This window comes from Mesocricetus auratus, unplaced genomic scaffold, assembly GCF_017639785.1.
Source record: "Mesocricetus auratus isolate SY011 unplaced genomic scaffold, BCM_Maur_2.0 Super-Scaffold_100003, whole genome shotgun sequence".
NCBI lineage: Eukaryota > Metazoa > Chordata > Mammalia > Rodentia > Cricetidae > Mesocricetus > Mesocricetus auratus.
This window is the reverse complement of record NW_024429188.1, coordinates 42,425,111-42,449,374: the sequence shown is the minus strand read 5'-3', so window position 1 is coordinate 42,449,374 and position 24,264 is coordinate 42,425,111. Positions and strand designations below refer to the sequence as shown.

The window sequence follows — 24,264 nt, the reverse complement described above, 5'->3', positions numbered from 1 at the left end:
TACAATAGCAGCTTGACTATTTAGGAGTTGATAAACAACTGTCCTCTTAATGGATTTACAAACCTTTCCACAGGAGGTGGTAGAACCAATGCCTAGTACATTAAGCCTGGCTAACAACCCAGGTCTGGTGAGGTTGTAGAGCCATTAAGAAGAGTACATTTCTGGACCAGCATAGCAGCAAACTGCCTTCTAAATGCCTCTGCTTATTTCCTCAGACAAATGCAAACCCCAGCCTTCATCAGAGAAGTCTCTCCTTACAATGAACAGCAAGGAATGAATTGAGTCCTACCATAACCAAGTCATTTACACCACTCCCTCTAAGGGTCAGAGAACAAGGTAGAAGAGGGGGTTGGAAGTATGCAAAAGCCAGAGAACAGAGTGAAAGGTTATGAAATGCAATTCTCTACACTCCACATAACTAATGCAAAGATTAACTCACCTCAGCTGTTGTTAACTACACTGGGCAAGATCACCTCTAGCAACAATCAGTCAAAGAGAGGGAGAGGGTCATGAGACCCTACCCTTTACCTCTGAAAATACTGGCTATTGATAGATTCTTGGAGAGGGGAATCACTATCTTTAGTTGTGAACTCTCTTTGAGGGTTACAGACATGTTACTGTATCTGGCTCTTTTATGGATGTTAGTGACCCAAACTCATGTCTTTATGTTTGTACAACAAGCACTTTACCCACTACCATCTCTTCAGTCCTTGGTGGAAATGTTAGCACTAAAAATGTGTTGCAGATGGGCTCAATATTGAAATTTACAAGGTGCGGGGGCAGGTAGTCAATACACTGGAAAGTAGAACAATGGAAATTACTCAGTCAGAGTAATACCAAGATAATAATATAACAACAAAAAAGAGCTGCTGCAATGTGTGAATACAAGAAAATATCTAATTAATATTCATGTTATTGGAATCACAAAAGCAGACAATAATAAAATTAAGCACTACAAGTATTCTGACTTGGGTCAGGGATATAAAGTAACAGATTAATGAAGCTGACAAATATTCAAATAAATCCATCACAAGATACACAATTAAGCTTGAGAAAATTATGACATAGATCCTGAAAGCAAACACAGGGGAGCCTAAAAGAGTTTTTTTTAAACAGAAGGAAAAACTTATTAAGGAAGAAAATTTGTACTTTGGTGAATAGAGCAGTAAGAAAAAAATATATAAATAGATTTCCCTTCTCCTCTTGAGTTTTGTCAAATCAAGTTTCACATTTTAAGCAGAAATGATAACATTGTTTTACAGCTTCTAAATAGATATAGAGGAACTATTTCAGAAAACTGTAAATATAGAATAATTAAAAACAAACATTGATAAAGGTTATTTCAGTAGAATTGGCAAAGCAGTAACAACATATTGTAAATTTTGTTTATATACAAATGAGACTTAAAAATCACAGTATGATAACTCTATCACTTATATAACAGAGGCTAATCCCTAAAGTGAAACTATCTCATAAAATGCTAATACTAATATAAAATCTCTCATTATACATATAATCAGAATGAAAAGCACATAGGTCATATATTCACTCTTTTAGTACTTACCTCATTATCAGATGAAAATTTTTCTCTAAGAATGATCAAACTATAGAAAGTAAAACAAACCTGGCTATTAGAGAACTGAACTATATTACAATAGGTGAGGAGATGATAAAGATTAAAATGAATTAAATGTCTTACTGTACTTGTAGCTATGACTAATATGTGCTGTGTTTTGGTTCTGTAGTCTCACTTCCTGCATAAGTTGAACACCCCCACTTCGTTAGAAACAGACAGTTATGAAATAATAGTTCTAAACTCATTATTTCTGCTTCTGTAATCATGCCTGCTCATGTACCTTAGTCACAGGCTGAAATACAAATCCCTCTTATCATAGTCCTTAGCTATATAGGCCAAATATACCAACAACATAAAATGTCAAAACGATGCAGTACAGCCTATAAATGTTGTAAGAAACAGTGGGTTGGAGCCCAGTCTGTCTAGATAACACTAGCTTCACTGTGTCTGGAGGGGCAGTCCATTACCATCATTGTGGGAAACAGCAGCAGGAAGGGAGGGCATTGGAATAGCTGAGGCCTCACATATGACCCTTAAGTTGCAAGCAGAGGTGTCAGTTAGGGGTGAAGTTTCTAGTTAGGCACCAGATGAACTTCTCTATGTTCAATGACATAAGTAAGTGTTAGCATCAGCAAGAAGATTTTTACCAGGAAGTAATAGTCAATAATGGTTGGGAGATTCTCTAAGAACCCTTTGGCCAAAGACTCAGGAAGATGGAACTCATTCCTAGCACTGGTGGTTTTACTTGATAGAATAAAATGAATATTTGGAGCATAGTATCCCCCAGTATATGGTAACTACATTTAAATTACATTCATTATGTATCTATTTAGGAAGCTTTTAAAGTGGGTTTCCATGTTTTTTTCAAGGGGTCTTTAATATTAGTTGTCCCTCCCCATATTCCTCCCTTTGCCCTACTCTCCCATTCCTCTCATTTAGTCTCCCCTTCTTGTTTCTCATTTATCTCTTTATAATAATGTGTTCTAGTTCCACTTCCTTAAAAGATCCCATTATTTCTCCCCCTGACCCTTACAAGCTACCTAACCTGTGAGGTAATCCTAAATTAAATCTAAAGCCTGAATACTAACATGCACATACAAGAGAAAATATGCAAATGTTTATCTTTCTGGGTCTGTGTTACCTCACTCAATATATTCTTTCCTAGGCCCATCCATTTACCTTCAAATTTCATTTTTCTTAGAACCTGAATAATATTAACAATAATAATTCTGTTGCATAAATGTGCACATTTTCATTATCCATTCATTAGTTGGTGGGCATCTAGGCTATTTCTAATTTCTGACTATTATGAATAGAACTGCAATGAACACAGATGACGAAATATCTCCTCAGTAGGCTGTAGAGGTCTTTGCAGATATGTCCAAGAGTAGGATAGCTAGATCTGCCCTTGCAACCTCCTCCCCCAAAACAAAAAGAAATTTAAAAGAAAAATCAATCAAAACAAAAACAAAAAAGAAGAATCTTATCATGGAAGCTGTTGTATGGCCCACTGAGACACATAGTTTATCCTTTAGTCTGTTTGACAGATCAATTTCTTACATTTTGAGGAAACTCCACAATGATTTGCATCGTAGCTATACAAATTTGCACTCTCACTAGCAATGGATCAATGTTTCACATTCTCCTCATCCTCACCAACACGTACTGTCATTTGTTTAATTGTTTTGAATGTTGAAAGATCAAATGTCAAAGTAGTTTTAATTTTAATTTCCCTGATGGCTGATGGTGTTGAACAGATAAGTGTTTTTTTATTTGTGTTTCGTTTGTGTTTTATCTTTTAAGAACTCTCTGTTAATTCTGTACCCTATTTTTAATTGGGTTATTTGCCTTCTTAATGTTCAGTTAAGCTCCTTTTGTGCTCCAATGTTCTAGTATTACACAGTTCTAATGTTCAGTTTGAATGCTCAGTTTTATACATTCTCAACACAAACTATCAGATATGTAATTGATAAAGTTATTTTTCCATTTTGTAGGCTGATGCTTTGCCTGAATGATGGTGGCCTTTGCTGCTGCACAGAGGTTTTTCAGAAAGCTTCATGAGCTCCCACTTTTAATTGTTGATCATTACTATGCTATAGAGTATCCTTCTCAGAAAGGCCTTTCCTGTGCCAATGACCTTAAGACTATTAATCCCTTTCTCTCCTATATGATTTAGAGTATCTGACCTTATGTTGATGCCATTGTCCTTTTGGAGTTGAGTTTTATACAGGATGATAAAATAGATCTATTTGTATTCTTCTACATATAATTATCCAGTTTGACGAGTCCCATTTGTTGAAGATGCTGACTTTTCTACAGTGTGTATTTTTGGTTACTTTGTTAAAAAGTCAGGTGTTCATATATGTGCGGAATTATTTCATGGTCTATTATCTATTCCATTGATGAGTGCTTTTTTATAGCTCTGTAATACAATTTGAAATCAAGGATGGTGATACCACAACCAATTCTTTTATTATTCCAGATTATTTTAGCTAGCCTGGGATTTCTGTGCTTTCATATCAAGTTTAATATTATATTTTCAATTTCTGTGGAGAATTGTGTTGGAATTTTGCTGGAGATTACTCTGAGTCTGTAAGACTGCTTTTGGTAGGATGGTCATTTTCTTTTTTTTATCATTTTTTATTTTAATTTTAAATAGCTTGTTTTACATGTCAATCCCAGTTCCCTCTCCCTCCCCTCCTCCCGCACTCCCCTTCCACCCTCCCTCCCACCCTATTGCCAAATCCTTCCACATAGGGGATATCTAGAGTCTATCATTTTACTCTTGGTAGGGTCAAGGCACTCCTCTAAGAGTCCAGGCTGAGAGAGCATCTCTCTTTGTGCTATAGGCACATGAAGACAGATTGTATACCAGGGATAGACACTGATCCACAGCTCAGGGCCCCATAGGTTGCCCAGGCCTTCTCACTGACACTCACATTTGGGGGGTCCAGATCAGTCCCATTCTGGCCTCCCCACTGTCAGTCTGGGGTCCAAGAGCACTCCCCTGTTCAGATCAGCTGTCTCTGCTGGTTTTGCCAGAGCAAATTGGCAAAGAATAGGATGGTCATTTTCACAATCACATACTGGAGAGTTTTCAATCTTATGGTGTCTTCTTCAATTTCTTTCTTCAATGTCTTAAAATTTTTTATCATACAAGTATTTTACTTTGTTGATTAGTTATTCCAATGTTTTATTTTATTTTTAAGGTTATTGTTAAAGGTACTGTTTCTCTGATTTTTTTCCCTCAGTATGTTTGTTGTTTGTATACAGGAAAGCTATTTATTTGTATGTATTAATTTTGTATTCTGCTACTTTGATGAAAGTGTGATTGACTGTAGAAGTTTCCTGGTGGAAATTTTCATGTCATATATATACATATATATATGTATATATAAAATCATATCATCTGCCAATAAAGATACTTTGACTTCTTCCTTTCTAATTTGTGTCCCCTTGATATCCTTTTGTTGTCTTACTGCTCTAGCTAGAACTTCAAGAACAGATATAGAGTGGACAGCCTTGTCTTGTTCCTTTTTTTGTGGGATTGTTTTAAGTTTCTCTCCATTTAAGTTAGTGTAGGCTATAGATGTGATGTAAATTGCCTTTATTTTGTTTAGGTATGCCCCTTGTATTCCTAGAATTTCCAGGATTTTTATCATAAAGGAGTGTTAGATTTTTGTCAAAGACCTTTACTGCATCTAATGAGATTATTATGTGGTTTTTTGTCTTTCAGTCTGTTTACATTGTGGATTATATTTATATGTTGAACCATCCCTACATCTCTAAGATGAAGCCTACTTGATGACGGTGGATGATCTTTTGTAGTGTTCTTCTATTCAGTATTTTCTTGAGAATTTTTGCATCTATGTTCATAAAGGATATTAATATACAATTTATTTTTGTTATTGTTGTTGAGTCCTAGTATAGTTTATAAATTAGGGTAATAATGGCTTCAGGGAAAGATTTTTTTTTGTTTTATTCGAGACATGGTTTCTCTGTGTAACTTTGAAGCCTGTCCTGGAACTCGCTCTGTAGACCAGGCTGGCCTCTAACTCCCAGAGATTCACTTTCCTCGGTCTCCTGAGTGTTGGGATTAAAGATGTGCATCACCGCTGCCCGGCTCAGGAAAATAATTTTTAAGTGTTCTCTCAGTTTCTATTTTACAGAATTGGGATTAGGAGTATTGGGATTAGTTCTGTGATAGTCTAGTTTGATTCTGTTCTGAGTCAGGGGCTTTTTTTGTTGTTAGGAAATTTTAAGTTCTTGCTTTTATTTCTACTGACATTATGGGTTTGTTTAAATTGTTTATTTCATATTGTTTAACTTTGGTATGGTAAGTCAAGAAATCCATCATTTTTTAGGTTTTCCAGTTTGGTGGAATACAGACTGTAAAGTATGGCCTTAAGATTCTATGAATTTCCTTTATGTCTGTTATAAGAACTCCCTTTTCATACCTAGTATTATTTAGAACCTCTCTTTCTTTTGGTTAATTTTTGTAAAGATCTATTGATCTTGTTGATTTTTCTCAAAGAACTAACTCTTTGTTTCATTGATCATTTGTACTGTTTTTTGATTGTTTGTTATTGTTTCTATTTTATTGATTTCAGCCATGTGTTTGATAATTTCTTCTTGTCTGTTCTATTTGGTTATCATTTCTTCTTGCTTTTCTAGAGACTTCAAATGTATTATTACATAATTAATATGAAATCTCTCCATAAACTTGTCTCAAACAACTGCTGTCATTGAGTTCCATAAGTTTGGACATGTGTTTTCATTTTCATTCAGTTCTACAAGTTTTTAACTTTCTTCTTTTATGTCTTGACATATTTTTTTCTTCCAGCAGTGAGTTGTTCAGTTTCCATGAATTTGTGGCTTTCTGTTGTTTCTGTTGTTGATATCCGGCTTTAATCTGCTGTAGGAAGTGGGATGTTATTTCAATTTTCTTATATCTCTTGAGACTTGCTTTGTGCCCAAATATGTGGTCAGTTTTGTTACATGAGCTGCCGAGAAGAAGGTATATTCTTTTCTGTTTGGGTGAAATGTTCTGTAAATATCTGCTTGTTCCATTTGATGCATGATGATATTTAAATCCAGCATGTCTCTGTTCAGTTTTTGTCTGGATGATCTATCTAAGGAGAGATTGGGGTATTGAAGTTGCCCACTAACACTTTGTGTGTGGGGGGGTCAAAGGGTATCTTTAGATGTAGTAGTGTTTGTTATTGTTGTTTTAATGAAGTTGGGTTCCTTTCTATTTGGTGCATAAATATTTAGAATTGTGTTACTTTTGGTGGATTTTTCCTTTAATGCATACATAGCATTCATTCCTATCTCTTTTGATCAGTTTTGGTTTAAAGTCTATTTTGTCAGATATTGAAATAACTGCCTGTTTGTTTCTTGGTTCCATCTGCTTAGAATGCCTTTTTCCACTCTTTCACCGTAAGGTGGTATCTGTCCATGATGGCAAGGTGTGTTTCTTGGTTTCAGCAGGAAGATGGATACTCTTTCCTAATCCAGTTTATTAATCCATATCTTTTTAATTGGGAAATTGAGATCATTTATTTAAAGTTATTATTCAGCAGTTTTTACTAATTCCTGTTATTTTACTTTGGCATTCTTCCCCCCCTCTTTTTTTCTTTTTTATTAGTTTTTATTTAAATTAAAAGCAATCTTATTTTACATACCAATCCCAGTTCCCTCTCCCTCCCGTTCTCCTATTCCCCCCACCAACCTCCTATTCCACCCCACATCCACTCCCCAGGGCCTCCAATGAGGGATCATCAAAATCTGTCACATCATTTGAGGCAGGACCTAGGTTCTCCCTTGTGTATCTAAGCTGAGAGAGTGTCCCTCCATGGAGAATGGGCTCTCAAAGTCCACTCATACATTAGGGATAAATACTTCTTCCCCCTTCTTTAGTGAGCTGTTCTTTATTTTATTAGGTTATTTAACTTTCACTTCAGACTGAAGTTTTCCTTCCAGTGTCTTTTGTAGACCTTGATTGGTGGACAGAAAAATGCTTAAATTTGTTCTCATCATAAAATGGTTTTCCTTCTCAGTTAGTTGTCATTGATGGATTTTTCTGGGTATAGTAGTTGGGGCTGGCATCTATGGTCTTCCAGGGCTTGTATAACATCTGTCCTTGCCCTTCCATCTTTCTGAGTCTTCACTGAAATGTCAGGTGTTGTTCTATTGGGCCTCCCTTTATATTTGACTTACACTTTTCTTTTATCTTTTAATATTCTTTTATTGTTCTTTACATTTAATGATGATTATTATGTGTGGTATAGAGTTTCTAATCTGGTTCTGTTCATCTGGTGTTCTGTTTGCCTCTTCTAACCTGATGGGCATCTCTTTCTTTAGACTGGAGAAATATCCTTAATTAGTGAAATAAGAGGCCATAAATTTGAAGGGGTACCAGTGCGTTGGATGATTTGGAGGGAGGAAAAGGAAGGGAAATGTTGAAATGTTATTATAATCTCAAAAATAAGATTAAAAATAGAAATAATAAAGTATTTTTTATGCCTTTGACCTTGATTTCTTCTTCTTCTATACCTGTAATTTTTGTAGGGCTTTTAGTCTATTCGTAGTATCCCAGATTTCCTGGATATTTTGTGCCTAATTTTTTTCAGTTTTGACATTTTCTTTTACTGAGCTATCCATTTCACCTATCTTATGTTCGGGACCTGAAATTCACTCTTCTATGTCTTTTAATCTCATAGTGAGGCTTAAATTTTTTATTTCCTAAGTTGTTAATTTTGAGTTTATTTCAGTTTGGCTGTTCCTAGGAATTCTATTTTTTATTGAATTCTACTTTCATATCTTAAATTGTTTTTCTTATTTCATTCAACTGTTTGTTCATGGTCTTAATTGAGACATTAATCCATATCTTCATTACATCCTTGAGCATATTCATAATTGCTGTTCTGAAGTCCCTACCTTATGCTTCAGCAAAATTGCTTTTCTCGGGGCATATTACAATATGGTTGCTGGCTTCTCAAGAGGCACCACTGTCTTGGTTGTTCATGTTTTTGCACTTAGGTCTAGGAATCTAGAATTACAACATTTGTGGTGTTTCTTGATATAGCTATCTGGTTTTACATTTCATTTAGTTCAGTGTTCAGTTCTCTAAAGAAACTTCTTTTATTTCTCACAGGGCAGGCCTACTAGTTAACAAACTCCTTTAATTTCTGATTTTCTGAGAAAGTAGTTCCCCTTCACTTTTAAAGAATAATTTTTGGGGCACAGAATTCTAGTTTGATGTGGATTAGGTCTCTCAAATTTTAAATTGTATTGTATTTCTTGCTTTCATGGTTTCTGAGAAGCCGAATATGTCTTATATTTTAAGTAAGGTCTTTTTTTTTCCTCTGATTTATTTCAATACTTTTTCTTTACCTTTGGATTTCTGTTGTTTTTATATGATCCACCTAGCCTTAATTTAATTTGGTGTGATTTGGTTTCATCTGGTGTTCTACCATCTATTTGGGCATTTAGTTGGGCTCCCTGCATCTGTGATTTGGTATCTGATAATACCTTGAAGGAATTCTCAGTTTTGCTTCAATATCCTTATTTTCACCTTTTAACACTCACATTTGACATACATTATGTATTTTTATTTGCCTCACAGTTCTTGGATTTTCTTTTTAATACTACAAAGTTTCCAGGTTTAGGGATTTTTTGTTGTTACTTTTGTTTTGTTTTGCTATCCTTTTGCTTTCTACTTCTGGAGGTTTCTACTGATACATACGCAAGCTTAAGTTCCTTTCTCTCCCAATTTTCCCCAGAACTTCATTATAGACACCTGATTCAGGTTTTCTTCACAACTGCTGGTTCCTACAAAGGTTCTGCTTGAAGGTCTCTTACCTGCTAAGATGTGAGTCTCTATATTTGCCCCATTAATTCAACTCATGGCTCTGTGGTTTTCAACAGCATGTCAGTTCTCTGCTATCTTTAAGGAAGATTGCTGTTTTTCAGTTTGCTTAATTGTTATTATGGGGTTAAATGACTTCTAAGCTATTTGCATGCCAAGACAGAAACCAGAAGTCCCCACCTTCCACTTTGAATACTAGTTTTACACACGCATAATTTCACAACACCATGTTTTTGTTTTTGTTTTTGTTTTTCGAGACAGGGTTTCTCTGTGGCTTTGGAGGCTGTCCTGGAACTCGCTTGGTAGTCCAGGCTGGTCTCGAACTCACAGAGATCCGCCTGCCTCTGCCTCCCGAGTGCTGGGATTAAAGGCGTGCGCCACCAATGCCCGGCTACAACACCATGTTTTAAACATTTATTTTAAACCCACTGAGTTGTGCAGACCTTCCCATTTCATCACACAACATAAAAATTAAACCTCCATGAAATATTACTGAACGATATCATCAAGAAACTATGTAGTTTATTGTGATGGGAACACATTTTCCAAAATTCAAATTTTAATCTGAAAGCTTAAATTTTATCATTGGTCACATATATTCTCAGCTGTTTGCCATGAAGTAAGAGGTTCATCTCATTGTTTTTTTTGAAAGAAGTCTGCAAAATATTGATGTTTTGAATAACCACAGTTGCTCTGTTGATTGCTCCTTTTTATAAAAATGATATTCCATGAGAAAGTGACTAGCTTGTCTCACAATGCAAACATACATAGAAGTCCTCATACTATTTTATGCAGCAAAGAGTATCAAATGGCATATATTCATGATCAAGATTTAATCTGAATTTTAAAGTAAAACTGACTTTTTAATGTGATACCTATAAGATATAGCATATACAGTTCTGTATAGCATATGATACAGTGAAAACAAACAGCGAAATTACTGGATCATATATTATTACTTGTTATTTTAAAGTGTACTCTTTCTACTTATGTAAAACAGTCAGTGTGAAACAGTGTGCTCTGTTTTACTTTGACACCTGCCTCATACATTTAGTGTTCACTGTGCCTTTTAACTGTATCAATACATATATCATCTTGGTTTATATAAGTGTGCTATATGACATTCAAATAATAATGAAACTGACTAAAGACACGTTTCTCCCACACTTCCATCTCCACTCCAATTTTTAAGTAACACCCACTATATTTAGAGACTACTCAGATACTGATTATATGATCTTAGAGAATTCAATTACTCTGACCCTTGGTTTCTCACATATAAAATGGGATTATTTGTAAAGTATGGAAAGATACTCTACATAAATAACCTGGTACATTTTCAGGTGGTAGTTCTCAGTATCTAAAAATGAAAAATCAAAACGAAACAATGTTGGTGACTTAGAATCAAGTCAGTCTAGTGAAAGTAAAAGAAAAATCACACTTATTTGAAGCCACATAGGATTGCAACGTGGGCAAACACAGTCAAAAGTATTGTTGAAAATGTGTTATTAGGTATACAAAATGGAAATAGTACTTATATAGCTTTAAATGGAAAGTGCATTGGTAATTGCATCATTTGTTATTCTGAAACTGTGATTGGGAGTGACAAAAATTAAGCTACCTTGTAAGAACATATGTTTTTAAAGGTAAATTTCAGAGCAAGACTAGAAAGCCTTTGCTATCTGGGCCTCATACAACAAATAGCATTCATATGATTCTAGTGCTATGACCCAGAGTCAAGTTTAAGGTCACCTTGAACTAGGCCATAAATTTAAGTTTAATAAGGGAAGGAAGAAAGGAAAGAAGGAAGAAAAGAAGGAGAGATGGAGGGAGGGTAGATTGGGGGCATGTGTTACTTTTCTCATTTCTGTGACAAAATATCTTATAAGACAGTGGTTATTTTTGCTTACAGTTTGAATGGATACAGTCCATCATGCCAGTGAAGATATGGCAGCAGGATTGTCAGACGTTTGGTCACGTTGCATCTGAAGCAAACAAGCAGAAAGCAGATAAGTAATATGATCAGGTCATAAAACCTCAAGCCTCATCCCCAGGAACCCATTTCTAACAAGTTTCTGCCTCTTAAATGTTCCTGGGAAGAATTTTATTGTATTTCTTTCTTTTTATGTATGTTTATTTAAATTAGAAACATGCATGCTTCAAATGTCTATCCCAGCTCCCCCCTTCTCTTTCCACCAGCCCCACTCCCACCTCCCCACCCCCAGCCCAATCCCCACATCATTCCCCAGAGAGGGTAAGACCCTCCTTAGGGGGATCTCCAAAGTCTGTCATTTCATCCAGGGAAAGGACCTAGGCCCTTCCCCATGTGTCCAGGCTAAGAGAGCATCCCCCCATGTGGAATGGGCTCCCAAGTTTATTGTATTTCATGAATCTATTTTTGGTTGTGAGCCTAGCCTGTAATAAACAAGCCATCTCTCTAGCCATCATAAATCTGCTGTATAGTATAAATGAACAATGTTTCCAAAGTTAATCCACACCTGGGATGATTATTTCTGCAGTCCCACTTTAAAGTTCCACTAGCTGAAATCTGATTTATATGACCTCTGAAATTGTACTGGTTAAATTTTTTCTTGCCTTGATATAAAGCAAGGTCATCTGGGAAGAGGAAATTTCAACTGTGAAAATGCCTCCACTATATTGCTCCATAGGCAAAACTGCTGGGGGAATTTTCATGATTAATGGCTGATATGGAAGGTCCCAGCCCATTGTTTGGATGCTACCTCTGACTTGTGTAAGAAATCAGGTTGAGCACTGGATTAATGAGTAAGACAGTAAGAAGCATTCCTACATGGCCTCTGCTTCAGTTCCTGTCTTTCATGCTCTGACTTCCCTAAATGATGGAATGTACGGTGTAAGGCAAAATAATCCCTTGTCTCCCCAATTTACATTTAGTCATGGTCTTTATCATACCAATAGAATTGAAAATAAGACACAACTGCATTCTTAGTGTCCTAAATCAACATTTTCCCATTTTGTCCTCTACAATTTTGACAGGCTGTGATGATGGCTAGAGTTAGCAAGATGAAAGATAATGATGTTACTGGGCTACACGACAGAAATGAGGATATTCTAAAGAAAGACTTGTAACTCTCCCTTTGACCATTAAATTATTGAAACAATGGACCCAAAAATTACAGTTTCCTTAAGAAGAGAAAAGGGCTAAAGCCCTAGGGCCCAACTGAGGAGGAACTTATCTCCAGAAAAGATTTACAACTGGCCAGATGACACTACAGGAGAGAATGACCTGGTGGATATTAGAACTGAGAGTGGTGGGCAGGAGATCCACACCTTGGTAACACTCTTTAGTTATGCATTTATCTCACCTTTTATTTAACCTTTACCCTCATCTTAGGACCCTGAAGATTTGTGGGAATCACTGGATCTCTGTCCCTCTTGTCAATATGGTCCATGCTGAATAAATATGCCTCTCTTTTCCTCCTTTTTTTGCTTTTCATTATTAATTTAGCTTTGTTAATTTTCCCATCATGGACAGATGGTTGAGCTTGGCTTGTTAGATCTACCAGAGTACAGGCTCTGATCCTAACATCAGTAACACTCTGATACATATAATTTTCCTGTGGCTTCTAAAATGAGTTGCCACAGAGTTGTTAACTTAAAATAACAAACAGTCTCCTGCTTTTATAGAAGCTAAAAATCAATGCCGTGTAGGAAAAAGAAGTCAATGTATCAGCAGGGTCACATTTGCTCCACAGTTTCAAGTTTTAAATCTGCACTCTTACCTAGTGGCCCTTTCTTCACAATGAAAGCCATCACTGTAGTGTTTAAGCCATCATTTGACAAGTTTAATCATTTAACCAGCAGGAGGGAAGGTACTCTAAAGAGACACTTGTGCTCCTCATTTTAGATACCAGACTATTGAAACAATGGACTCCAGCGAATTAAAAATGTCCCCAATAAGTTCATGCTAGGAAAAGAGAAGCCCTGGTGACAATAAGAGAAGTCACTTGCCTCCCTGGAAGAGATTGCACAAATCTCTGATAATCTATCAAACCACTTTGAAGACATAGGAGACCAAGCAAAGGTCAATAATGAGAAAGGCTGCACTTTGACCAAGACTTTCTAATTTCGCATACTTCTTACCCCCTGTGTAATGTAAAAACATCATTCCAGCACCCTGAAGATTGACTTGGGGCTCACTGGTCCTTTATTTGTTCCTTTTCCCAATACAGCCACTTTGACTAAAATCGTCCTTTTCTACTTTTGCTATTTCTTGTATTGCTTTAATGGAGGAATGGAAGGCTGAGCCTTGCTTATTGGGACTGCTAGAGTTGGGCTTTTACTCTAAAAGCTCTATTAACAGTTACCTTGTCATCTCTTCTGGACCAGCTTCCTCTGTCTCCTTCATATAATGGCATCTGTGATGACATTATGGCCCATCAAAATAATCCAGGGTCATTATCATATCTCACAATCCTTAACTGAGCAACATCTTCAGAGTCCCTTTTACAATATCAGATAATGAAAATTTTATAAATGTGAAAGCTTTTAATCAGTCGACAGTGACCAGAGAGTAAAGTATTCCAAACCTTAACTTTTAAACATTTTGAACAATGTAACTTCAACAGCCATCAAAATCATATACATAGCTACTTAAATGCAAGTTTCTTTCTTGCTTCCTCTATTGCTGTTCTTTTACACACCTCTTTCCCTTTCTTAATGCTTTCCCTAAATCTAGAATAAAAGCTTTACTTTATAAACTCCAATTTTGCTTCATAATAACTCTTCCAAAATTCTTTTTTATTTTGTATATCTCATATTTTGAAATTAAAATATATGTAATTTCCCCTTTATTTTACCTTTCTTCCCTCCAACCCCTTCCATAACTCCACACACTTGTTCTCTATCACAAATACATGCTTTCTGGTCTTTTTCTTTAATTGTTGTTGCACACACACATACACACCAGGAATATATGTGTGTATATTGCTACACATAAATAAAATCTTTTCATTCCATAATGCTACTTGGAACAGGGTACCTGTTGTGAGATTGCAACTCCTAGAAATATGAAGGAAGCTATACCTATAATATTGCAACAATGTGGCTGCTTAAATAATACCTCAATAAGAGCAACACCAACTGGCATGCTATTATGCAAGAAGGAAATCAGACTGGGCCCCAACACATTAGACAAAGAACTACAAGAAAATAACGAATAATGAGAGCCACAGAAATAGTATTCCTCAGGGAACAGTCCTGCAATTAGTTATCCAATACCAAGTGGTCAGTCCTCAAATAATATATATTATATATATATATATAAGAAATATTATAGAGATTTCTTTTCTGTGGTGTATATCAAGAATTGAGAGTGAATAAAGGTTTCTAAAAAGAACTCCTCAGGCTGCTACAGCTGGCCTTGTATGGCTGCATGTCTCACTGATGCTGACAGTAGATGTGCCAGACACTGTTCTAAATAGATTACATACATTAGCTCTTTTAATTCTTATAAGTTCATGAAGAAGAGATTGGGTATTAATTATCATCATTTTCCAGGAGAAGGTACAAATTAAGTAACCCATTCACAGTCACAGATTCCAATAAACTGCCAGCTCAAATTCAAACAAAGGCAATCTGACTCTGGAGCACCTAACAGCCACTACAGTATCTTTGTAAGACAGCAGGGAATAGACACCACATTCAGGAGATAAAAAAAAGAATTTACTGAAGTTACTAAATTATTATCAAGTATAAGAGATAATATATATATTCATATATATATATATATATTATATGTCATTATACAAAACTAGACCAAGAAAAAGGGCTGCAAATTACACCATTTGAAGACATTACCAGGTCATTCTGAATCTGCTCTGTGAGTGTGAATTTTGCATCAATGGAAAGTGAGCAGAAGGTGAACAGGTAACAGTTTTAAAATGTTCTAAAATCTAGATGGAGAGCTAAGGACTACGTGTCACTCTTGAGGTAGACATGAGGGCAGGGCATAGCCATCTGCATAGCTGTTAAAGACTGATGCTAGAACTGTACTTTACATGAGTGCTCGAAACTGGCTATGTACAACATGACTAATGAAGATGCTTGCTAAACTATCATTTTTTTCATTAAAGAGCATTTCTATATAATTTGCCTTTTGAAACTGCATGTTACTAACATGGCATCTGATGCCATGACAAATCCTAAAAATCCAATTAAAAACATAGAGAGGGAGCAAACCTGGCCAGTTTCATTTGGTTGCTATTATAAAATACCCTGAGAAAAACCAATTTGGGAGGAAAAGTTTACTATAGCCCACAATTCCATGATTTAGTCTATTTAGTAGAGAGTCAAGGTGGCAGGAACTTAAAAACAGCTAATCACAACACATTTACATTTAAGAGCAGAGAGAAAAGAATACATTGCACTGCCTACTTGTGCTCACCCTCCGCAGTATTCTTACACAGTTCAGGAACCGTTCCTTACACAGGGAATGATGCCACCAACAGTAGACTAAATCTTTCCACATGAATTCATGTAATCAAGACAATTCTCCCCAGACCAACCCACAAGCCAACCTGATCTACACAATTCCCTCATGATACTCTCTTTCCAGGTGATTCTAAGTTATATAAGATTGACAATTAAAAGCAACCATCACATACATCACTCAAATTTTCTTAGTTTTAGCTGTCCCTCCTTCACCCTTCACTTCCATTTAAGCTTCTTAAAATATGTACATATGTGTAAGAAATATAAATGGAATCACAAAATAAAGGGGGGTACAAAGCCCCAACTAGGCATCTCTCACCAAATGAAACCTCCAGTGCTAGAAATGGGTTATATCTAATTATGTTGCTGGCCTAAGGAGCTTCATGTAAAACCCCAAACAACACAGGATATTGTCAAGGTTATTTACTGTGCTCCACAAAATGATGGCAAGGCCCTGTTGTTGAAGACAACACCTACATAACTTACGGAAAATGGAGAAGTCAAGCTGGTGCCTACCTAGAACCTTCACCCATACTGAATAGTGTTCATAGTACTAGATTCTGTTAAGTAGTAGGCAATGCAGTTGCAAACCCTTTGATCTACAATGGCAACCTGCCTGCATGATAGACTGATGCAATAGTGGCTCAAGTTTGTAGGAGTAACCAACTACCATCCGATTGAACTTAAGGCCCACTCCATGAGAAGAAAGCCATGCTTGGCACTGCTCAGGTGGCCAAGAACCCACGAGATAGTCCATGTACCTATGGTAAAACCTGTAAAGAGAAGCTTTTTCTTTGAGAGAAGCTTTCCCGCCCGCCTGGTTCCAGATCCGCATCAGTCCCAAATAAACACACAGGAGGCTATAATAATTATGAAGCTGTTGGCCTTGTTTGTTTCTTACTGGCTAGCTCTGACTTAAGTATTTACCCCATAATTGTTAATCTATGTATTTCTCTTACCGGAGACGTTCCGGGCTTCCTACCCCATTGCGGTTACATCTTGAATTCCTGTGTTTCTCCTTCCCAGAGTCCTCCTGGACTCCTAGTCCCTCCTATCTAGGTTTCCTATTGGCTCAACAGTACTTTATTGACAAATGCACAGGGCTTCCCCCAACAAAAACCAAATACTGCCGGTATGATAAAGGAAAACAGCAATAAAATGGCTTGTAATGACATTATGCTGTTCTCATAAATCAGTGTCTTGCTTAGCTGTCAGTCATCAGAGAAGTTGTCTCCTGCAGTAGACTAGAACAAATACAGAGAATCACAACTGGGCAATGTGTAGAGAGTGAGACACCTTGAAATACTCAATCCTAAAAGCATGTCTCCATCAAATCCCTCCCCTCAGGGCTCAGGGAACTTTGAAAGAGTAGGCAGAAAGACTCTAAGAGTCAATGGGGATGGAAGACACCCAGGAAACAAGGCCTTCTAGATCTAACAGAATGGACACACATATGAACTCACTGAGAATTGGCAGCACACACAGGACCTGCATGAGTCTGTGCCAGATGGGGTCTCAGTACTGAGAGGAGAAGTGGACATAACCCCTCTCCTAACACACAACCTATCTCAAATGGATAACCACACACGAGGAAGAATTAGTTTTCTGCAATGAAGTCTCACTGAGGACACAAACCACTCTTAAAAGGCAGGTCTGTTTTCTAATGAGACAGAGAAAGAAAAGGTATAGATTTAGATTGTTGGGGAGTTGTTGAGGATCTGGAAGGAGTTAAGGGAGAGGAAACCATGATTATAACGTTATATGAAAAAATATTCTTAATCAATCAAACAAACAGTAACTATTATAAAGCCCTATTCCAGGAAAGTCCTGACCTATTCTTAGAATGTTTCACTTTTCCCTAACATTAACTCACAGAGAATCATCTCCATTAAAATTTACCCATAAAACAATCTATCCAAAATCTCAACAGTGTTTCTTGAGAAGCCTGCACTTATCACTTGAGTGTGTACATTTACCTCACAATAAATTTCCTCACAATTGTAACCTCTCTTAATTATTTTTTTAATGTTGGCAGGACATTAGAAACATTGTAGATGCCTCATTCTGGCCCATATCTGAGATTTCATGGGCCTTCACCTACTAGTAACTCCTATCACTAAAAGGCTGTTTATTAAAATAGTGATTTGCAAAAGCTCCCCAGGAATTCTTCCATTACTATACAAAATCCTTTTCTCCTTTTTGAGACTCACTCTCCTATATGATTTTTCAAAAATGATTATAATATTCAGCATTAATTTTAAAGACTTTGTTAGTTTAATTTAAATGAGCAGCCAGGAACCTTTTCCACAGATTAATACAAATCTAAGCAACATCACTAACCCAACAGTATATGTGAGAACAGAAAATATATAAAAATGAGTGCTAGCCGGACAGTGGTGGTGTTTACCTTTAATCCCAGTACTTGGGAGCCAGAGGCAGGAGGATCTCTGTAAGTTCCAGGACAGTCAGAGCTATTAAACAGAGAAACCCTGTCTCAAAAACAAAAAAAAAGAAACATAAAAGTAAGTAAAATAAGTTATTAATCATTTTTTCCCATGAACCACAATAGCATGTCCATTTTACATCATTGCTAAGTGCAAAAGTGTTTCATAAACACTGTCACTGTGTCCAATGCTCTGGTATTTTTAATGTTGTTTCATTCACTTTTGAAATATTTCTGATCAGAACTCATGAAACAGACTTCATCATTCTATCACTAAGTTTCAAGTTATATTTTGAAATGCTTGCACTAAGGGTACTTTTTGCCTATTGTTTTCAAAGAATTTCTGGTTTTACACGGGCATAAACAGAAATTTTCTGTCCTTCCAGTTCCCTGACTGACTTCTTGATTCACTATGATCTTTCTTTTCACATGAAGTCAGCTACCCTGTCCCATGTTTAAATACGTTTGATTATATCACAGTCAAAAACTTAATTTAAAACTTTTATTTTACATATATTTGTTTTAGCTACGTGCGTATGCATGTGCATGGGCACTAATGCCATGCTGCTCATGTGGAGGTCAGAGGATAACTTGTGGGAGTTGGCTCTCTCCTTCCTTTTACCATGTGGGTTCCATAGATCAAAGTCAGGTCATCAGGCTTGGTGAGCCACTGGTAATGCCTTTACTGACTGAGCCAACTCACAGGCCCCCAAGTCACATTTTAGTGTATTCTATTCTCATCTTTTGTAACACTCTAGATTATGAATACTCCTAAAATTTACCGGTTATATGTTCATCTTAGACATCTAACTCCATCATCATCCTTTTATATCCTTTCATATGTACCCTGTCCATATCCTTTTAGAGAGAGTGTGCCTGGATTCCATATTCAATCTCTCTAACTATCCTTTTCATATATCTTCAGCTCCCCTGGAAGTATTTTCCTTGGTAAATACCCAAAACCAATTAAATCAAACTAACTCATTTTACTTCTCAAACATTTAGTACCAAAGCCACCAGGAGACATAAAGCAAAAGCATGGAAGGTGTCCCAAGTAGGAGGGATCGCTATGGCAATTTTTTATGGAGTATCAGTGGCCTGTAAAGTGAAAAGCGAATTTATAGTGCATCACTCTCATGTCAGAGTCCAAAGGGTATGGGTAGGAAGGGAATCTATAATGATGGGAAAATGCCTATTATGAGGTTTCAAAACTGAATGTAAAAATCAAGACATCTGCAGAAATCCACAGATAAGCACTGTTCCTAGCTCTCAGAGTTCAGTTGTAGAGAGGGAAAAACAATAATCTCAGCAAAGGGGTCAAGACCATTTTTGGGATACTCACAGAAACAGCTGACCTGAGCTAGTGGGAGCTCACTAACTTTGAACTGACAGCAAGGGAACCTGTATGGGATCAAACTAGGCCCTCGGAATGTGGCAACAGTTGAGTGGCTTGGGCAGTCTGTGGGGCCACCGGCAGAGGGACCAGGATTTATCCCTAGTGCTTGCACTATTTTTAAGCCCATTTTCTTTGGAGGGATACCTTGCTCAGTCTAGATATAGGGAGAGGGTCTTGATGCTGTCTCTATGTGATGTGTGAGACTTTGTTGACTCCCCATGGGAACCCTTACCCTCTCTGAGGGGTGGATGGGGGGTGAGATGGAGGGAAAGTGGGGAGAACAATTGGAGGAAGGGGAGTGGGAACTGGGATTGGTATGTAAAATGAGAAAAGATTGTTTTAAAAGAAAAAAGTCAAGACATCTGTCAGAAGGTCATACTACTAAAGGTACAACTTAACTTGCACTTTCTAACATGAAAAAATAAAGCTAGTCCCTAGCCAGAAGCTTCATTCCTACTTACTAGCATTTATGATGCTAGAAGGTACTTTGCATATTACCAGAGTAGAAAAGTAATGATCAATTTCATCCACCTACCAACTCTGTGACCTACAACAGAGACATGCCTGTAAGATATACTGATGCAATAGTGGCACAAAGCTTGTGGGTGTAACCAACTACTTTTTTTTATTGGATTTAAGGCCCACCTCATGAGATAGAACCCATACCTCACACTGGTAAGTGGCCATGAATCTGAGACTAGGTAGATCATAAACCTTGGGTAAAACCTACTACTATTATTCTGATAGCAATAAAATGACTCCTAATGACATACTGCTATAGCCATTAATGAGTTCCTCACTCAGCCCTCATCAAAGAAGCTTCTTTTTGTGGTAGGTTTTAATTAATGCAGAGACTGCAACTGAGCAATATGTAGAAAGTTAGAGACTTTGGATATCTTAGTTCTAAACTGAATGTCTTTATCAAGCCCCTCCCCTCAAGGCTTAGGGATCTAAGTGGAAGAAAAGATAGAAAAATTGTAACTGTCAGAGGTGGAAGATGACTCCAAGGAAATAGCATTACTCAGATAGAAGAGGTCTGGTACATGTAATAACTCACAAAGACTGTGATAGAATGCACAAGAACTGAACAAATTCAAACCAATCAAAATTGCAGCCCTGAGAAGGAGTGGGACAAAATCCCACCTCTAAACAAAAAGCAATTTGCAATTGGTATCTGCTGGAAAGGGGAAAATCAGTTTTCTTCAATGGAGTGTCACTGGGTATAACAACATATTTCATTGCAGGTCCCATGCCTTGGAGTAGTTGTCATACAAAAAATAGACTCCATGTTTTTCTGTGTGCTTTTGTCTTGCTATTTTTGACTTGTTGGGATTTTTGTTTGTTTTTATTTCATTTTGAAGTTTACTATGTTTTGTTGTTGTTATTGTTTTGAAAAGGGAAGAGAAGGGGGCATGAAAGTTGGTGGGAAGGGAAGCTGGGGTAATCTGGGAAGAGTCAGAAGAGGGAAAAGATTATAATCAAAGCATATCATATGAATAATTTTTAAATAAACAATAAGGTAGTCCATGATATATATGCTTAACTAAAAGAATGACTGCCTGATAAAACCAATGACTTAAATAGGATCAAAAGTTTCCTAAATAGTAGCCAAAATGTCTAAGACACAATGAAAAATTACTCCTCATCAACAGCTATGGAAACCATAAGCTGAATGATAAAAGATAATTAACTGAACATGAATACCAAGATGAATTCAAGGGTTTAAAGGGAGAGGACATGAGAGGGAATTGAGAGATGAAAGGAATAGAGGAAGTTATGTAAATATATTTTAACTAAAATAAAAATCTATTTATCAAAAAGTCACATAAAAATTTTCAACAAGCAATTAAAATACTCTTGAAACAAATGCAAAAATTAGAAACTCTCAGCAAAGAAATGGGAGTCAGTTTTAATTTAAACACCCAAATAGAAATTGTATAACCTATAAAACAAATAGCTAATGTCTTTTAATAGCTACATGCACTCAATATAGAGCCCAGGTAAGCAACAGAGTTATCAAAGTTGAAGACAGAAGTTAGGTATAATTTACCTGGTCTTAACAAGAAAAGAAAAAAAATAGTGTTGGGGGGGCGGGGAGCCTAGACTCTTAGGCATCTGTGGAACGTAACCAATAGTCTAAAATTTGTACCATCACAGATATAGATCTCTAGAAAAAATTTTTAAAAAGAATGAAAAGAAAACAATAAAATGGAGACTGCTTATGTGAACAAGACTGTAGAAAATATTGCCTGAGACCTTCTTTTTTACAATGGGAATAACCAAATTCAACAACATAGACTAATTCCTCAAAGAGAAATCCAGAAACCATCGAATAGGCTCCTGAACCTCAGGCAAGCATGAAACCAGCTATAGTAATATCAAGATGAAAGCTGTGGTATTTACTGGCCATGATCTTTTTGTCCAGCTCAGCACAGTACAATCAGGAGAAAATCCAATTGTTGGCTTCTTCCTGGAGAGGGAAAAAATAAAAGCCTAAATGTGTGTCAAAGGTAGATTTCTGGGGCACAGGTGGGTGCTGTGTATGTGGAATTAAGTTACATCTTCCCTGAGTCTGAACACTGGTATTAAAGGGTGCCAGGTGGTGGGACCATTGAAAATAAGACAAATATTTGCAGTAAAGGCCCACCCAACACCCCCACTAAGTATGGAACAAGAGGGAAAAAATTTCCAACTCTCAGACTCTCATTGGGAAGGGAAAGTGTTATAACATATGTCTAACATGCTGTTTTGGTTTTTTTTTTTTCAGAGAGCTACTCAAGGCTCAAATACCACCACTCTCAGAACACTGACAGGGCCCAGCATGCTCAACATGTCTGAAGGCAGCTGAGAATAACCCAGATTTCTATTACTTGCTGCTGCCCCACTTGGAATGCAGAAGAGTTTAATACAACTTAGAGACTTCTATTTTAGGAAAGGGAAGAACAGAAAAGGGTGAGTGTTCAACATTTTATTTTTTAAGGCCATTTTCTATAGAAATGATTTCTGTTTTGCCAGTAAAAGCAGTAATGAAGCTCACATTTTAATACATTTTAAAATAAAATAGAATTATATTACTTTCCTCCTTCCTGTTCCTCCCAGAAGGTCCTCTCATGTACTCTCCCTCCAAGCCTTCCTAGGACCCCCACTCTCAAGTTGACAGCCTCTTTTTCTTTGGTTATTATTGTTACATACATCGGTGTGTGTGTGTGTGTGTGTGTGTGTGTGTGTGTGTGTGTGCACGCACACACACAGATATATAAATGCAACCTGCTAAGTCCACTTTTCTTGTTTGTGTGTATGTGGTTTCAGGGCTGACCACTTTATGTTGGATAATAAAAATGGGGCTGCATCGCTGGGAGAAACTAATTCTCCATCTCTCAGAAGTTATTAGGCCCCCCTTCCACATTAGCATGTCTACTGATATAGCCATTGCTCTGGTCCTGTTTAAACAGCTGTTTCTAGGAGAGACTGCTTCACAGCCATTTTGTGATATTCTGGCTCTTACAGTTTTTTCTGTCCCTCTTCACTGATGTCCCCTGAGCAGTAGATGCAGGAAGAGGAATATAGGTGTATCTACTGGGCATGGGCACCCCACAATCACATGATCTCATTGTGACCATTTGTTATCTTCTGTGATGGTTTCCAGTTGCTCTAAAGGGAAAGTTTCTTTGATGGGGTGGTAGCTACACTTATCTGTGAGTATAAGGATGCATAATATAGTAAGGAATGCTGGTCTAGCAAAGTAGTGATAGTAGATTCTTTTCTAAGGTTCATGACCTCAGTAGTCCTGGGAAGACTGATAGAATTCCAGTATGGTTTCCCCTGATGAATGGGCCTTGAGTCCAAGTAGACAACTCTTGATGCCAGCATATGTGCCACTTATTGTACTGTTAGGAATATCTTGGCATGCTGGACATTTTGTGATTCATAAGTATTGCAACAAGGTAAGACTATTAATCACTTCCCTCCACTGGCAGTTTGTATAGTATTTTCTGGTACCATGGAAGCCAAACTCGAAGAAGAAGGCTTTTAGGCTAGAGCCAATTCAAATCATCCAAATCCTGTGTCCTAAGTGTGAAGTGTTTTTCAGAAATAGGGCCTTACCTTCAACCTCCAAGAAGCGACCAAAAGCAATATCCATAGCTTATATTGCTTTAGGAGTCAGCTGGACTACCCTGATCATCTACGCAAAAGGAGACTTCTCATGCCTGGTACTAGAGGTATATTTTTGTTGTTATTAGTCTATGGTTCTTATGGTGAACACTGACAGCCCAGGTGGCATAACTCCCCCCTCTCTCTATATATGTATATATACATAATTATTTCATTTTTCTTTATAGCCGAATAGCATTACATTCGGATATATATGTATATAATATTTTCATTATACATTCTTCTGTTGAAGGACTTTAGGTTGTTTCCATTTGCAGGACTGTGTGCGCGCACACACACACACACACACACACACATATGTATATATAAGGCAAAATATAATTTGAGGGAAAATA

General features: G+C 36.9%; 1 protein-coding gene across 2 annotated transcripts in view; it reads right to left on the bottom strand.

Annotated features, from left to right (window-relative positions):
- Zc3h12b (zinc finger CCCH-type containing 12B) overlaps nt 1-24,264 on the bottom strand; it is a 190,196-nt gene that overhangs the window by 139,460 nt on the left and 26,472 nt on the right. For both annotated transcript variants that reach the window (XM_040744216.1, XM_013121302.3), the window contains exon 2: nt 11,357-11,431. The gene's annotated coding sequence lies outside the window, so the exon portion shown is untranslated. The remainder of the gene's footprint in view (nt 1-11,356; nt 11,432-24,264) is intronic.